The sequence below is a fragment of the Caretta caretta genome, chromosome 13 (assembly GCF_965140235.1).
Source record: "Caretta caretta isolate rCarCar2 chromosome 13, rCarCar1.hap1, whole genome shotgun sequence".
NCBI lineage: Eukaryota > Metazoa > Chordata > Testudines > Cheloniidae > Caretta > Caretta caretta.
The window spans coordinates 11,227,026-11,244,887 of NC_134218.1; the positions used below are offsets into that span (position 1 = coordinate 11,227,026).

Here is a 17,862-nt window from a genome sequence, read left to right on the forward strand (position 1 = left end):
TTAAATCTAATTCATGCTCATGACCCAAGTTACAAAGGAAAGCATGAGGTCCTGCTGCTTTTATCCAGCTTTTTGGAACTCAAGCACAAACACCCATTAGAAGGTAGTGTTATGTTAAACAGAACAAAACAGATTCAAATTATATGCATAGTTTTATAAAAGAAATGGAGAGTCTTTTACTGATCCTATCAAGGGGAAAGGAGAGACCTAGAAGGTGTTCTGACTTAGGAACAGAACAGTTTCCTAAGTTTAGCAGAAAGCTTTGAGAACTTGCTAGTTGGTTTTCTGGAGAGCAGGAATCTATGAGAGAGATTTGGAAAGTGTACAACGTAGACAACACATATATAATCTAACAGAGAAATAAAGCTGGCTGTACTCTATCCACATGGCAACTCATGTGTATGTCCAGGGCTTATACAAAGTTTTGCTCGACAATAAAAATTCCGGGCCCTAACCAGCATGTTTTTCTGCCTGTGCAAACCTTTATTTGCACGTGAAGTCCAACCAGCTTTCATTGGGACCACAACAGGAGTGAGGTCCTACTTGTGGATTCATTTGCAAGGCTGAATACTGAGTGTTTACACATTTCTCTAGCCTCAGTTCTAACCAAAACTAATGTAACTGTTCTATTCCATGCCGTAAAGCAATTTCTCTCTTTGGAGGGATTTCTGGAGTTTACACCTATTTATTGGGGAAATATTTCAATAGCTTTCTGAATTTGAGATAGTAAGCGAAACTGTGCAAAAAACCACAATAAACATTGTGTACAATACCGTAATGCTAAAGAACAATAAATCTAGCACTGAAGGACATGTACAAAAAGACAGTGATATCAGTAAAATTGATATTTACTTAACATCAAATAGCTTGCACTGACATTTAAGTTTTCCTTTAAAAAAGTTTTTATAAAATCTAAGATCATAGAAATGTTGATGACTTTAAAAAAGAAAATTCACCTTCAATAGTGAAAATAAATTTTAATTTTTAAAATTCTTCAAGATTTACTTAAGGTGTGATTAGCAACATCAGCTGGGAAAAGGGTTTTTTTCTTTTTCTTAATTGCATCATTTTTAACCTGACAGCACCCTTTTAAAAAGAATAGCATAACCATAAATCAGTTTGTAGGTCTTCTATAGAGCTAAAGATCTTGTGAGCCCTTGGTGTAAACTCTTAACATTTCTGTATATTTTCAACAAGATTCAGCTGACACCTGCTTTTATTTCAGTAGCAATTTAATTAATCTGTTCCTACACTTTAAAATTGCTTTGAGAAAAGCAAAGAAAATTATACCTAAATTTAAGGCACTACTTCCCCAACATGGATTCAATCCTAAATAAGAACTCATGAACCTAATATTGCAGGACTGTTGGGATTTGCTGGGTGTGCACACAAATTTATGATATTAAATATCTCACGTACTATTTAAATAAATTAATAAAGAGCAAAGTACTAAAAATAAAGCAGTCAATAACATTGTACAGTAGAAGTTTTTCACCATCATAATTACTACAGAAGTGATATGTGCACAATGTCATATAAAAAATAGTGCTGAATTTTGGGTGGTGTAGTTTGAGAAACTCTTAAAAGGTTTCTGTTAACCGTGTAGATGCCTTGCTGAGAACATTGCAGTAATTGAAGGGCATAATTGTACAATTTTCTAGCTGACAATATCTTAAATTTATGCACCAGATGTTATTTTATGGCATGTGACAAATTAGAACCTAAGGCCAGGTCTACACTACCCACCGGATCGGCGGGTAGTGATCGATCTATCGGGGATCGATTTATCGCATCTAGTGTAGATGTGATAAATTGATCCCCGATCACTCTGCTGTCAACTCCGGAACTCCACCAGGGCGAGAGGCGGAAGCAGAGTTGACGGGGGAGCGGCGGCCATCGAACCTGCGCCGTGAGGACGCGAAGTGATTCTAATTCGATCTAAGATACGTCGACTTCTGCTACGCTATTCTCGTAGCTGAAGTTGCGTATCTTAGATCAATTCCCCCCATAGTGTAGACCAGGCCTGAATACTAATATTGTCCCCACTTTCAGTGGGGTTTGAATTGCTGATACTGGCACAATCTTTGGATCATTATTAAAAAAGAAGGCGGGGTTACACTCTTTCCTGCAGCTGCTGACACATTTACTTAGCAGCTAAATCAGGTGGGTTTTTTTGTTGTTGTTTTCCTTTTTTTTTTTTTTTTTTTTTTTAAAAGAACTAGGAAGTACCGTAGCAAACAAACCAAGCAACCAACCACTGTATAAAAAACAATATTGTTAGAAAGGCTATTTTTATCTTATAATATGTCCCACTGCATATCTGTTTAAGAAACAAGACAGGACACTTTTTTTTTTTTAAACAGACCTGTATTCAACGTTTTAAGCTGACAGCAAAATGGTATTGCTCTTCCAAAATACTGTATTAAATATTTATCCTCAATGCAGGCTTCAAGAGAATTTCAACATTGCATGAGTGGTGCATGCTGCAATGCAAACCTTCTGCCTTTTTGACTCTTTAGCAGTGGAAATCAGTCCCACCACCTTTTGTTACAATTGAAGCTTATTAGGAAAAATAAATACAAATCGAAAGGCAAAGCTAGGAAACTTTAAAAAAAAAAAAAGGATCAGGCAAACTAATAAAGCTGGCAGCCAATGTTACTACAGAAAGGGAAAAGGAGATTAATTATAGAGCATATCAGCAGAGAGCTACTTTGCTAGAGATACTGTCATATCTTTTGACTATAAATTGGTTAAAAAAAAAAAGAAAAAAAAAGAAGAAGTCCTGTATGTTGTCAACTGCATTGATAACGTAGTAATAGATTAAAATGTTTCCTGTTTCATGGACCTAGTAAAATAGGACCTATTCTTTCATATCTGAAACACATCAAAATCTCACTAATTCAAACAAGCGCAGCCTACACAATTCAGTAAATTGGGCCCTGATCCTGCAAAAAGTTATCACCTGGTATAGCGCATACTCCTGAAAGTGACCAGTTGAAGTCAGCTACTGCTCACTACTATGCACAGGTTTCAGAGTAGCAGCCGTGTTAGTCTGTATTCACAAAAAGAAAAGGGATACTTGTGGCACCTTAGATAAGACTAAAATTTATTTGAGCATAAGCTTTCGTGAGCTACAGCTCACTTCATCGGATGCATTCAGTGGAAAATACAAATGCACCCGATGAAGCGAGCTGTAGCTCACGAAAGCTTATGCTCAAATAAATTTGTTAGTCTCTAAGGTGCCACAAGTACTCCTTTTCTTTTTACTATGCACAGTGTGCATTATCATGAATAGCAGTTACTTACAATGGGACCACTCTCAGTAATCTGCAAAATGTTAACACTGGGCTTATTGCATGATCAAGCCTTAGTCAATAAGTAAACATTATTAAAAAAAAATCAAGGATATTGCACCACAAAGTATACTTATAGTTTATATATTTTGACAAGTGTACTTTAGTTTCAATTATTTACTGTGAAACTTCATAATATCCTAGCACACGTACTATGTATTGTAAAAGTAATGGGGCTAATGCGAGATCTAGCTACAATCTCTGTTTTTAAAGCGGGGAGACATCAGTGGGGTTTTTGTTGAGAATTAGCAGGACTGCAGGTTAGCAAAGTGTGAATTAGTGAGATTTTACTATTTAAAAAAAATTTCCCATAGCCACATGGCGCAAATCAGAGCCACAACAAGCAGCTATGCTGCATCTAATTAGTACAGTAGTTATATACTTTTTAATGAAAAACACAAGAATGAACCTGAGGGGCTAAGTCAGAGCCCCCTCTGTTAAAAGGCTTTATAAAACCCTTCCTTCCTAATTCATCAGTATTCAGGATTTTATTTGTATTGTTGAAGCTGGCTGTTTGTTCTTATCCTGTAGTTCTGGCTTGCCAAACTCAGTTGAGGTAACAAACCCCTGAGGCTAACTGAATTGTTTGACTATTCATTAGAAGAGCTGTTTACTGAGAAGGTGGTGGAGTGAAGAAGACAAAAGTGTCCAGAGATGACATCAGAGGCTCAAACATCCAATCAGATCAGCCTCTGATCATATCTGGAGCATGTCTTATTGCTTTTTAATAAAAATGGTAAAAAACACTTTGCACTTCTCTAACACCGACCAGCTGAGCATCTCAAACTACTTTATAATAACACTAGTAATTTAAGCCTCACAACAGACCCCCTAAGATAGACAGATACTCGTATTTTATAAATGAGAAAAACATGACAGAATAGCGGACTTGGCCAAGGTCACACAGCAAGTCTGTGGCAGAACCAGGAATAGAAACCAGAGCTGCCCACAAGTCCTGTTCTTTAATGGCTACACTATGCTCCCTGTTGTCCATAGACACCCCGGATAACAGTTTCTCTGTTTTCCAGCTCACCACTATTACCTACTAGATAATATGTTTTCCCTATCTCCACCCTCAAAATCTATGGAATTTAGAACTGTGTGAAGATGACATTCCAATTTAGAAGTGAACAGGTTTGTCACTGCACCGTATGGCTACGGAAGAAGACTGGCAAATGACAGTCAAGCACTGTGTTGAACCTGGTAACCTTTTAGACTCTACCTTTGTAACTAAGATATCAATAAAAATTCTGCTAGCATGCACTAAGCTTTTTATGGCAATCATGTGCAGTATATAAGCAGATCTAACTTTTCTGTATTTTTTTTCTGCTGTACCTTAAATCATTATTTCTTTGATCTGGACTAAGTCAGACTGTTCTGTTTAGGAAAATATTTACAATTCTTCTGTAATAGAAAAATGTAACGGGGAAGAGCGGAATTTACTGTTGCTATGTTGGTCTTGCACTGCAGGATTGTGAATCAGAGAGACCAACTTACACTATATTTTGCAGTTCCCATGAGTAAGCAGGACTTCGAAAGGTCATAGGATTAAGAGGACAACAACTTATGACTCTTTCCACGCAGAAGGATTAATTTTCCTTTCCATATACATACAACAAATGTTATTGGGAATTATACATGTATGTCAATGTAAGTAGAAATCTCAGCATTGGCAAGTGTATTTTGCTGGATAAGAAAATCAGTTACACCATATTTGTGGTATTTGGTATAGAAATTATAAATCAATTACATTTGTTAACTATTTTCCTGCACAGATAGTTCAGAGAAGATCATTTCAAATCATAAGTAAAAGACAATAGCATGTACATAGAAAATCTTGTTTACATTTTCTTAAATTTCCTTTCTCCATAGATTCCCCAAACTCCTTCAATACCCTTACTGTTCTGGTATAGAATTTAAAAGGGATCTAGAATTTTTAATATCTAGTTAATGGAAATTATGTCAAGAGACTTGAAATGACTTTTCATTCTAGTTAAAAAACACATCTGGTCAATTATTAAGTTAAGTACAAACTTAGAAATAGCAAGCAAGAGTGAGTATCAGTGATACTTAGACTGTGGCTCTTTAATGTGTCTCATGAACCACAACGGGGAAGAGCACATTTGGTAGAGATATGGAAAGAAGAGAGAATGCAACATTTTAAAAGAGATGAATGCAAATGAATGCATACTGCCATCTTCCCCAGCTAACACTGGAAAGTCTATTCAAGACTGCCACAACGTTAGAATAGTTTGTTGCAAAAAGTTCATCCAAAACTCTGAGAAGTCACAAAGCGCACTTCTTCCTGTACTTAAGATTTAATTTGCTGCAAAATTGCTTAACATAATGTGACTGCTTCAACTACAGACTCTCTACACAACTCTAAGCGACCAGTCAGAAAATACTGTTGTGGGCCTGCAACCACAGGGACTATCACTCCCGAGGGAATTCTGCACCAAAAAAGGAGAAATTGTGCACCCGCCCACCATAAAAAAAAAAAAGTATTCTGCACACAGTATTTTAAAATTCTGTAAAATTTTAGAAATTTTATTGGTCAATAAATAAATGTGGAGCTCCAGTATGGCAGCGGGGAGCACAGGCCACTGGCTGCACAGCATGAAGGTGGGAGATCACGCTGCAGCCCTGCCCTCTTGCCCTCCCCAGGACATGGACTCGGCACTGATACTGCACCCAACCCTGATGCACAGGGCAAGGGCTGGGCCTGCTCAAGAAACACCTTGGGGCCCTGCCCCTCCCCACCAGGTGCACCAGTAGGCAGGCTCAGCCCTGCAGGATCCAAGTATGGAGGAGCTTGGCGGGGAGGGGCGGATCCAGGTGTGGAGTAAGAGGGTTCTGTGCGGCGCAATCTGAGTGCAGGTGGGTCAGTGAGGAGGGGGGGGAGGGATAGCTCAGTGGTTTGAGCATTGGCCTGTTAAACCCAGGGCTGTGAGTTCAACCCTTGAGGGGGCCATTTAGGGATCTGGGGCAAAAATTGGGGATTGGTCCTGCTTTGAGCAGGGGGTTGGACTAGATGACCTCCTGAGGTCCCTTCCAACCCTGATATTCTATGATTCTATGAGGAGTCTGGGTGCAGGGCGGATCTGGATGCACCGGAGCTCTTGGGGTGGGGATCCAGTTGAAGATGGTTGGGACTTAGCAGGGGTGTGTGAGGGGGAAGGGGCTCAGCAGGGGGAGTCTGGGTGCTGCGAGAGTGGGGCTTGGTGGGTTGGGGGTCTGGGTGCAGCTGTTGGAGCTCAGTGGGTGGGGGTTCGGGTGCAGGGGGCTTGTCAGGGTGGTCTAGGTACATAGGGGGTGGGGCTTGTCAGGGTGACTGTTTGAGTGCGTGGAGCTCAGCAGAGGGTGGTGTGGATGCAGGGGTGAGGGGTCAGCGGGGAAGGGCAGGTGCACCTAGACCTAGACAAATTGGAGGATTGGGCCAAAAGAAATCTGATGAGGTTCAATAAGGATAAGTGCAGGGTCCTGCACTTAGGACGGAAGAACCCAATGCATAGCTACAGACTAGGGACCGAATGGCTAGACAGCAGTTCTGCGGAAAAGGACCTAGGGGTGACAGTGGACGAGAAGCTGGATATGAGTCAGCAGTGTGCCCTTGTTGCCAAGAAGGCCAATGGCATTTTGGGATGTATAAGTAGGGGCATAGCGAGCAGATCGAGGGACGTGATCGTTCCCCTCTATTCGACATTGGTGAGGCCTCATCTGGAGTACTGTGTCCAGTTTTGGGCCCCACACTACAAGAAGGATGTGGATAAATTGGAGAGAGTCCAGCGAAGGGCAACAAAAATGATTAGGGGACTGGAACACATGAGTTATGAGGAGAGGCTGAGGGAGCTGGGATTGTTTAGCCTGCAGAAGAGAAGAATGAGGGGGGATTTGATAGCTGCTTTCAACTACCTGAAAGGGGGTTCCAAAGAGGATGGCTCTAGACTGTTCTCAATTGTAGCAGATGACAGAACGAGGAGCAATGGTCTCAAGTTGCAGTGGGGGAGGTTTAGATTGGGTATTAGGAAAAACTTTTTCACTAAGAGGGTGGTGAAACACTGGAATGCGTTACCTAGGGAGGTGGTAGAATCTCCTTCCTTAGAGGTTTTTAAGGTCAGGCTTGACAAAGCCCTGGCTGGGATGATTTAACTGGGAATTGGTCCTGCTTTGAGCAGGGGGTTGGACTAGATGACCTTCTGGGGTCCCTTCCAACCCTGATATTCTATGATTCTATGATTCTAGGTGCAGGGAGGTGGGGCTCAGAGGGGGCAGCAGGAGTCTGGGTATGGGGATGTCCAGATGCATGGGGGTTGGGCAACGGGGGAGCAGCTCCCTATATAGTGACCCCCTCCCCCCATGGCTGAAGAGTGATGAGGGCAGGAAGTGCGAGGAGGTTTCTAGGGATGGGTCTGACCCGGACCCAGCTGCTCCATGCAGGGGAATTGTAGTTCTCCCCCACCCCTAGCCCAGCCAGGACTACCAGCTGATCTCAGAGCAGGGTAGGAGCCACTGGATGGGGTGTCCCCAGCCCCGCACAGTGATTTACCCCTCCACCAGGGGTGAAAGTAATTTAACGGATTTACTGGTACGCAGGGTGGTAGGAGTCCTGGGCAAGGTTGGGCAGTGGGGTGGCTCTGGGCCCCTGGAAGGGGTGGGGCTGGGGCCAGACTCCCCCAGCCAACCCTTCAGCGCTGCCTGGCCCGAGGTGGCGATTTAAAGGGCCAGGGGCTCCGGCCACTGGTGCCCTTTAAATCACCCCTGGAGCCCTATGGTAGTGGTGGCCGGGAGCCCCAGGGCTTTGGCCGCTGCCCGGAGCCCTGGGCCCAGTGGCAGCCGCCTCTTTTGCCAAGCCCACATCAGTGGCCCTGCCACTACGCTCGGCTGTGTACTGGTAGCCACTTTCTTACCAGTACGTCGCACCGGACTGTAGCGGCTTACTTTCACCTCTGCTCTCCACTGGCTGCTTTGGGCACCCACCACCATAGTTGGTGATGGGGGTGGAGAAACCCCCCTACAACACTACGAAGTATGGGGATCAAGTGTAAAAACATCACTTCCACCACATTTCTAGTCCATCACCACTCTGAACACAAACTGGATAGAAAGGTAGTCAAGATTATCTGAATTTTCCCCAGGCCCATTTTCACATCTCACGGAAACTGCAGAGGGGGTATTCTATTGTGTTGCACCAAAAGTGAACCAAATGCATCAAAGAAACATACGGATGGAGACCACATTCCGTTATGACTTACCCCACCCCGCACCCTGGGAACACCATTGAAATAGCAACATGGACTGGTTTATGTTTTCCATTTTAACATATTCTACAACCTCAAACATAGAGCTGTGATATTCTCGCAGTTTTTAAGCACCAAGTTGTCCCCTATACAGCATTTATTATTCTGATTACATGGAAAATGAGAGAGTATCACCTAATCTTGGACAATTCAGTTGGCTGAGAGATGACAGTACAGGCAATATGATGGGTGAAATAAAAGCAGTCCTAGCACAAACTCAGCAAGATCTCCAACTTATTAGGTTTTTCGCTCAAGCCATAAACCAAACATTTCTATTTGCTACATTTGCAAAGTAACCTCAGTGATCAACGTTTATCCCATACTTCAATTCCTCACATCCCAACAAAAATCAAATTTCTCCTCATTCTTTATTTTTTCTAATGACCGAACCATACATTTTCTAAAAGATTCAGGACAGAAAACCAACAACTATTTAGATTATTCTGTATTTTTACAATGTGTCCACAGGAAGAAAAATCACGCCAATTCTAAGGCTTCCTATCATTTCTGTTTATCATCAGCTCTGTTACAATTAACCTCCTCAGCTATCTTGACCTGGTTCACTTTGATTAACAGAGCATTTTTGTCAACTTATTTTCCTCCCCTAAACTAATCACAGTGATCATTGTAAATTTAAAACCATAAATACCTACTACAGAAAAATATCATCATTCGGTTTCAAAATTTAAACTCTGGTTTCAATGATGTACTTTTCTATTCACCTAAAGAAGTGAAGGACAATGATGCTGTCTTCAGGATTGTCTTTATTTTTTTATTTTTACGCACACGCAGTAATCCAACATCCATTCTAAGCAATTTAGAAACCAATATGTAAAACTGGCTGCTAGTTAATAAAAAGGAAAAAAGTTCACAAATGGAGAATTTTTCCAAGCTTCACACACCATCAAGAAAAGTGGTTTCTACCTCTTCCCACATTTTTCACCAGCGCTAAACTGAGGTCTCATATTACTACACAAATCATATTACTACATAAGCCTTCATTAGCTTTACAAAATATATAACAGAATGCTTACTAGAACACTAGGAAGTACAATGGGTACAACTGACTTGATCTCAGATACTTCAAAACTGTTGAGAACTTCTGAACACTGATAAAATGCTTCTTACTGTGACTATATAGGACACGGGGTTTTGAATCTCGATGCCTCCAGGCAGGTGCTTTTGCTGGGAAGCACAAACTACAACAAATTCATGTGTAGCTAAGGGAAAACCCTTATAACCAGTTGTAAATGGCCAGAAATTTTCTAATTATTAGGAATTATTTTGGTACTGCTGATTTACACTATTTTTTTTAACTTTGGATTTCTCTCTTTAAAAATGTTTCTAGAGTTCATAAATAGTGCAAATTTTACAGTTCCTGAAGGATGAAATCCATTGTTCATCCACAGACATGGTACCAACATGGCCATGGCAAGTGCTGGGCTTCCTCAAATCTTGTCTGGAAGCAACACCTTATAAGAAGACTTTTGAATCTCTATGTCCATTCAATCTTTTTCCTTTGCTTGGACTGCCCAAAATTGTGCGTCAGTTATGATGGAGGTTCTTAGGGTGAGGACTGAAACCTCTCATTTCTCATAGGCCACAGAACAGTCCATCAAATGGTAATGATTACTTGTGGCCACTTCTGATCCAGACTGGGTTCAGACTGGAAACTTGTCGACAGACTCCATGTTATTTTATCAATCCCCTAACTCAGCCAGTCCCCTTTTAAAATTTAGATATTTGTATATTTAGATTTCAGAAACTATCTGCTGAAAATATGCCGAAGACAAGACGTTGGATACAGTGCTATTCAAAACACATTGAAGCTATTTGGATAAGCGTCAGTAAAACAGAGAAGGTTTTCTCTGAAGGTTCATAGCTTCAAGAGAGTCTCCTAGCCTCCTGCCACTGGAATACAAGGTACACTGAAACAGGAAGCAAGGATTAAAAAAATGGGGATGTTACTGTGAATTAAGCACTTAACTGCTTACTGTCAGCTGGCCAGATCGCCTGCCACTAAATGCTAATACAAAAACCAAGCACTTGTTTTCAGGAAATCTAGTTGTCCATTACCAAATGTGCTGAATTTTTAACTAAATCATGTCACCAAATACACTGTCTTCCTCTCAATTTAAGGTCATGTTTAAGGCTAAGATTATGTCATGGAAGTCACAGATTCCATGACATTTTCTGCTTCAGCCCCGGGGGGCCCCCAGAGATCCCTGGAGCTCCCAACCACCCTGGGGAGCAGCTGCTGGACTCCACCTTCCCCTTCCACAGCAGGGCTTAGGCTTTGCCCCATTTTATTCTTAGTAAAAGTCAGGAGCAGGTCACGGGCGTTCGTGAATTTCTGTTTACTGTCCGTGACTTTTACTACAAAAAACTGTGACACAATCTTAACCTTAGTCACATTTAATAAGACACTGCACTATATGAAATTTATTCCCAACTCAGAATCTTGGGTGTTCCTATGTTATGTTCAAGACACATCTTTCAAAGAGCTCAGTACATTAGTGAAGATAATTTTACTTTTTTTTATTCATTTTTCTGCTCTAGCCAGATTGCATGGTCTAAAGCAGAGGTTCTCAAACTGGGGGTCAGGACCCCTTAGGGGGTCACGAGGTTATTACATGAGGGGTCGCAAGCTGTCAGCCTCTACCCCAAACCCTGCTTTGTCTCCAGCATTCATAATGGTGTTAAATATATCAAAAAGTGTTTTTAATTTATACAGGGGGAGGGGTCACACTCAGAAGCTTGCTATGTGAAAGGGGTCACCAGCACAAAAGTTTGAGAACCACTGGTCTAAAGAAACTTGAGTTCTAACAAAATTCTACCAGTGACAATGAAGTGTACGTAAATCACTTAGGTAGTGAAGTCTTAGCTGAATCACTTAATGTCTCATATCTCTGTTTCCTCACCTACAAAAGGGATGTTATGAAGATTAGCTAACGAATAATGTTAAATACATAAGAACGGCCATATTGGATCAGACCAATGATCCATCTAACCCAGTATCCTGTCTTCAAACAGTGGCCAATACCAGATACTTCAGTGGGAAAGAACAGAATAGACAATCAGCAAGTGATCCATCCCCTGTGGTCCAATCCCAGCTTCTGGCAGTCAGAGGCTAGGGACACCCAGAGCATGTGGTTGCAACCCTGACCATCTTTGCAAATAGGCACTGATGGACCTATCCTCTATGAACTTATCTAATTTTTTTTTGAACCCCATTATAGTTTTGGCCTTCACTACATCTCCTGGCCACAAGTTCCACAGGTTGACTGTGCGTTGTGTGAAGAAATACTTCCTTTTGTTTTAAACCTGCTGCCTATTAATTTCATTGGGTGACCCCTAGTTCTTGTTTCAGAGGAACAGCCGTGTTAGTCTGTATTTGCAAAAAGAAAAGGAGTACTTGTGGCACCTTAGAGACTAACCAATTTATTTGAGCATGAGCTTTCGTGAGCCACAGCTCACTAGTTCTTGTGTTATGGAAAAGGGAAAATAACATTGCCTTATTCACTTTCTCCACACTATTCATGATTTTATAGACCTCTATCATATCCCCCCCCGCTGTTAGTCGTCTCTTTTCCAAGCTGGGGAAAAAAAAAAAAAAAGCAACCCAAACACCAAAATGTCATGTGGGTGTTAAATTCTGTTTATCTTTGACTCAGCACTTAGAAAACATGTGTTTTCCAGACCACGTGCAAATGAGTGCTTTGAAGATGATCATGTGAGGTGAATTCAAATGGGAGAGTGCTCAGCATCTTGCATTATCTGGCCTTAAATATCTATAGCCCTCAAAGGGCAACTCCTTTATCTTTTGGAGATGTAACAGCACAAGTGTTCTCTCTATTATGTTTCTCCATCTGCTTACTTTGCAGTTTCTGCATATCCTCATAGAAAATCCAGTTCAAACACCACACTGAGAGCAGAGTGTCTGGATGCCAGCTGGAACATGAGTTCCAAATGAGCAAATGGGAAAGAAAGTTGGTAGACCCTAAGATGCAAAAGAGTATATCTATTATTGCATTTAAATGCAATTAAATATCATCACTACTGCTAAAAAAATTCCCCAAATTCCACAGTATTAACACCCAATATATGAAAGGTGTGATTACTATCTTATTTAAAAAAAGGGGTGGAATGTGCTGCTGCTAGCCCCAAACACTGGTAAAGAGTCAGAGCAGGTAAAGTCCTTCTGTATTTGGCTATTGGCACTGCATGTGTCTGGGGGTAAAGCAATGTACAAGAAAAGACAGAAAGTGTGGGAAGGGTAGAGAAGAAAACATACTGGGGGACCTTTTACATTCTCCCTTCCCTCGCCCCACAAAGACTGATACTGTAGCTTTCTCAGGTTAAAATAAAGTATTAACTCCCATATTGTGTCTCCTCTGTGAATTCAAAATGTAGGCATAAGCAGAAAGTAAAGTTAAATGAATAATTTGCTTTTAGAATTCCCTTATTTTTTCTCTCAACTAATTACAGATTTCATTTTTATTTTAAGTGATAGTATTTACATTTAAAAAGTAGTAAGTGGAGGTTACTGCAGCACACACATACAGCGATACTGGCATCTTGCAGCCTCTTAAAACAGTTTAAAATGATTTTAGTGAATGATGACATTTATCATACAATCAGGATCTGCTTAGCTGTACTGCATAACTTGCAAACCAGAGGGCTGAGGCTTCTCTCTCCACCTACAGAAAATTGTGGGCTTTTTGGAGTTTTAGATTTTGTGTTTTTTTGTGCAGTCTGGTGCATTTAAATCCTCCACAGCACATAAAGTTTGCATTATTCCTACCGAGACATTCACAGACTATATATTTCAATTACTATGCCCGGGGAGTTAACATCTCGGGACATCCTCAGTCTTTAATTTATTTAATTCACATAATTAATACACAGGTTACATTTTTCAGGTGCCAGTGGAATATAACCTACACTCAAATCAGGTCAGCTGAGACTACAGTTCATATCATCACTGGGGACAGAACCTGCTAACAGTATTTGTCCAAGTTGGTAGCTAACGGAAATCCAGTTTAAAACCTCAATTTTTCAAACACTTATATACAACATGCTTAACTTTAAATATGCCAACTGGACTACTCAAAGAGCATAGTGTTAAGCACATACATATGTCTTTGCATGATCGGTGCTTAAAAATTGAAACAATTTCTTTGCTCAAGAAAACATGAGAGTTCCATGAAGCATTTGTAATCAACCTAAACTGGTGATTTGTATCCCTAAACTGGTGTGTCGCCTTTTACCCTAGAAATATACACACAAAGGCTCTTGTCTGGAGATGAAATATCTGGACTTGGGCAGATTCCCTCTCTTACTTCACACACAACCAACACAAGAGAAAGAGCAGATATTAAGGGAGGTGGCTAAAAGGAGTGGTAGTATAACAGGAACAAAGTGGATGATAATCCTTCCATTCCTGCAGCATCCGAGCTATTCTAACAAAAAGAGTTTTTGGAAGCTGGATGATGGAATGTTAGGGCCCAAAGCATCAGTTGTAGTTTGGAAGCCCATTTTGGAGAGCTGGCACGGGAATGTTTAGTTCTGTACATAACCTGCCAGCTGGGGGCACTAGACCGCTCAGTAAGGAGAAAGAAAAGGAGTAGTTGTGGCACCTTAGATTTGTTAGTCTCTAAGGTGCCACAAGTACTCTTTTTCTTTATGCGAATATAGACTAACACGGCTGCTACTCTGAAACCTGTCAGAAAGGAGAGAAACCAGAAGTGGGGGAGGTGGGAAATTTAAAAGAAGCTCTCGTCCTAAGCTCTGATGGATCGAGTCCCATTCTTCTCTCTCACAAGCTGATAGAGATAACTGGAGCTTCACAGCAGCTAGTCAGCTTAGAAGAAAAACGGTCCAGCTGAGTGAGAGGCAGGAGAAGTGGGCCAGTGCCCTCAGTAAAAAATTGCTCAGAATACCAGAATTCTTGTCTCTCTTCTTTCACACTTCCCCATCAATGCGGGAATGAAGAGGTTTTCCAGCCTCACTAGTGTTTGCATTTGCATGGTAGTCTGTAGTCTCAGCCACAAGTGTGTAAGCATCCCAAAGCAGAGCTGCTCTCTCTGGGGGTTCATATCCAATATTGACAGATTAACCCTTTCTTTCTGTGGGATCATCCATGACTGACAAGTCATCACCTAACGATCAGTTTTCCTAGGATTCTGCCAGCCCACTGTATCTGTGGAGTGCCAGATGTCTTCAAGTCTTGGCAGTGGATCAGTGTTAACAGAACCCACTTGCTAGTCTGTAACCATCACAAGAATACAGACCAGATCTCACTATGAAGCTCTTAGGGCATAGTATTTAGAGATGTCTATATAACAATAAAGACACCACTGACCACGCCTCTTGCTCATGCCAAGGACACCAAGGGTTGCAGTTGTATAAATACAAAACAACGGCCTATCAGTCAGTCAGGTGAATCAATGCCAGAAGAATCAATCATATCTTCCACTTCTTCAGTACCTTCCATTAAAAATCCCACAAACCTCTACAAACGTTAATGAATTAATCAACACAATATCCTTATGAGGTTGGATTGTATTAGTCCCTAGAATAACTCTCATAAAAAGTAGAATTTGAAATTATCACAAAACTAAAATATTGTAAAAATGGTTCATTTATTAACGGAAGCAGGGAGGAGATCGTTAAACAAGTTCAAATACATCTGAAAGAGAATAAGATTGCTTCTATGAATTCTACCTTGCTCTAACGCATGAAGACAGCTTTTATACTGGATGAATATAGCACACATATTCTATTACTAAGGACCATGGAACAAACCCGCAAAATACTTCATTGTGTGAATGTTTCTAACCTTGCTGGATTTGTAAAGAAACATTCCCTAAAAATTGTATTTCTATAACTAATTGCCTTCAATCCAGACTGTTGATTTACTCAGCTCTTAATCTGTAAATAAAATAAGGCAAACTTTTGAGGCTTCCTGTTTGATTAGAAAAGGACTGATCCATTTATGTTGCTAGAGAGAATAGCAAACAAATATTCCATATTATATTGGGCATTCCCCAATTAGATCTTTGTGTCCCTCAAAATAAGCATGTCTCAAAGCCACCAAAAGGAAATCCTATATTTATGAGAAAAAGCACAGAGGATATTCCAAATATGTAAGAGGAATCTCTAACTGCAAGCAGGACTGAGAAAGGGTCCAGATGAAAGTTTTTCAGGTTGTGACTGGATTGAAAAAAAACAGGCTGGACCTCTTGATTTTCTTCATTGTATATTGAACACAGCTTAATTTACTGTACACGCATGTGCACATGCATTGTCGGTTTATTCAATTATTTGCTGTTCCCAGACTATAAAACTATCGCTTGCTTCAGGAAAAAAGTCACAAATATCACTAACTGGAAGAAAACTCTGAGGCCCGCAACAAGCCAAAAGAGAAGAGTCAGATTTAAAAATCAGAGGCTGATCACAGAGAATCATAGGAAAATATCACATTATTATATGTCTGAACCTGAAGCACCAAAAAATGCTGGTCTTGGTGAGACCTGAAGCCAATGCAAGAGTGAGTGGAGAGGTAATGCTTTGGCCCCCCAGAAATACTTGTAACTATTGCACTCAAAATATGGAATTCTTTGTAGCACTGAAGCACAAGATTTTTCATTTAACTAAAAAACATGAGAGGTAGTTTTAAAATTAAAATCTTATGTGGATTCACTGCTTTACAGAGATTGATTGTTTATGCTAATTACTACTACTACTTTGGTATTCTTACTATATTGGCTTTGGGACAAACAAGACATTACCCCAACCTTTCTGATTTTGTTGAACTTTGCTGGTTCTCTGGATTGTGAGATCACTGTGCCAATCTCAATATTGGAGTGCTGGTCATTAGTGACATGTTTCGTTAGATACAAGGTATGTGAGGACATTCCTTGTGTAAGCTGACTGATGCAGAAAAATTATCGGCAGCAATAACAGCTATAAAATGTCTCCATCGCTGAATTTGTAGACTAGCTGGTTTAAACAGTTTTTAAAGCTTAGATGGGTCAAAATCTTGCCAGGGCAAGCGATCCCACATCTTCAGGACTTCTTGCACCCTTCTATCTAGCATGTGGTGCTGGTCACTGCTAGAGACAAAATATTGGACTAGATGGACCCTAGCTTTGTTACAGTATAGTAATACACCCTTCAGTCCTCTGGAACCCATGAAGTCTTTTGAATCTTGCCACTGGAATTGCTGCCATAACACTACAACTAAGTATCATATGCTATGAGGTAATTAACAAAACTGCCTTTCCAGTGGTTTTCCAAGTAACTAGAAGTAGCACCTTGTATTTTTATGGGGCTGCTGAATGTCTCCAAGGTCAAGTGACAGCATTAGCAAGTCAGACGCAGCAGATATATCCTCAAAAAACAAGTTAACTAATGATACCTTTTGTCATTTACTCTGGGCTTGCTCTGGCTTTAAAGCCATTGGCTAGGTTTAATGAGGTTCAGGGAGTGAGGAGGGGCAGTCCACTAGTGAGAACTCTCAGTGTAGCTCTGGATAGGTTAGCTGTGGTGGCATGTAGGATGGAGTCATGCCAGAACTCTGCCACCCTTCCAAAAGATATAGCATGCATCATCCCCTACACTAGCTCAACACTGCTGGCTAATGAGCTTGACCCCACCCTATCTGGACAGGCTGGCTTGCAGAAGTGCACCATCAGAACTGCCAGTCCTACCATCCCCTAGATCAGTGGCTCTCAACCTTTCAAAACTACTGTACCCCTTTCAGAGTCTGATTTGTCTTGAATACCCCCAAGTTACACCTCATTTAAAAACTATTTGCTTATAAAATCAGACATAAAAATATGAAAGTATGATAGCATACTATTACTGAAAAATTGCTTACTTTCCGATGTTTCCAATTATAAAATAAATCAACTGAAATATAAATATTGTACTTATATTTCCATGCATAGTATTTAGAGCAGTACAAACAAGTAATTGTCTGTAGGAAATTTTAGTTTGTACTGTCTTTGCTAGTGAGTTTTATGTAGCCTGTTGTAAAACTCGGCAAATATCTAAATGAGTTGATGTACCCTCTGGAAGACCTCTGTGTACCCCTGGTTTAGAACCACTGCCTTAGATTGTGGCTGGCTAAATAAGAGAAACAGGGGGAGAGAAGTGAGCTCCTGGAGTCCCAGGCAGGACAACCCACAACCTGGTCCTGCATATTT

General features: G+C 40.8%; 1 protein-coding gene across 4 annotated transcripts in view; it reads right to left on the bottom strand.

Annotated features, from left to right (window-relative positions):
* GNAS (GNAS complex locus) overlaps positions 1 to 17,862 on the bottom strand; it is a 256,365-nt gene that overhangs the window by 78,194 nt on the left and 160,309 nt on the right. The gene's annotated exons all lie outside the window — the stretch shown is intronic.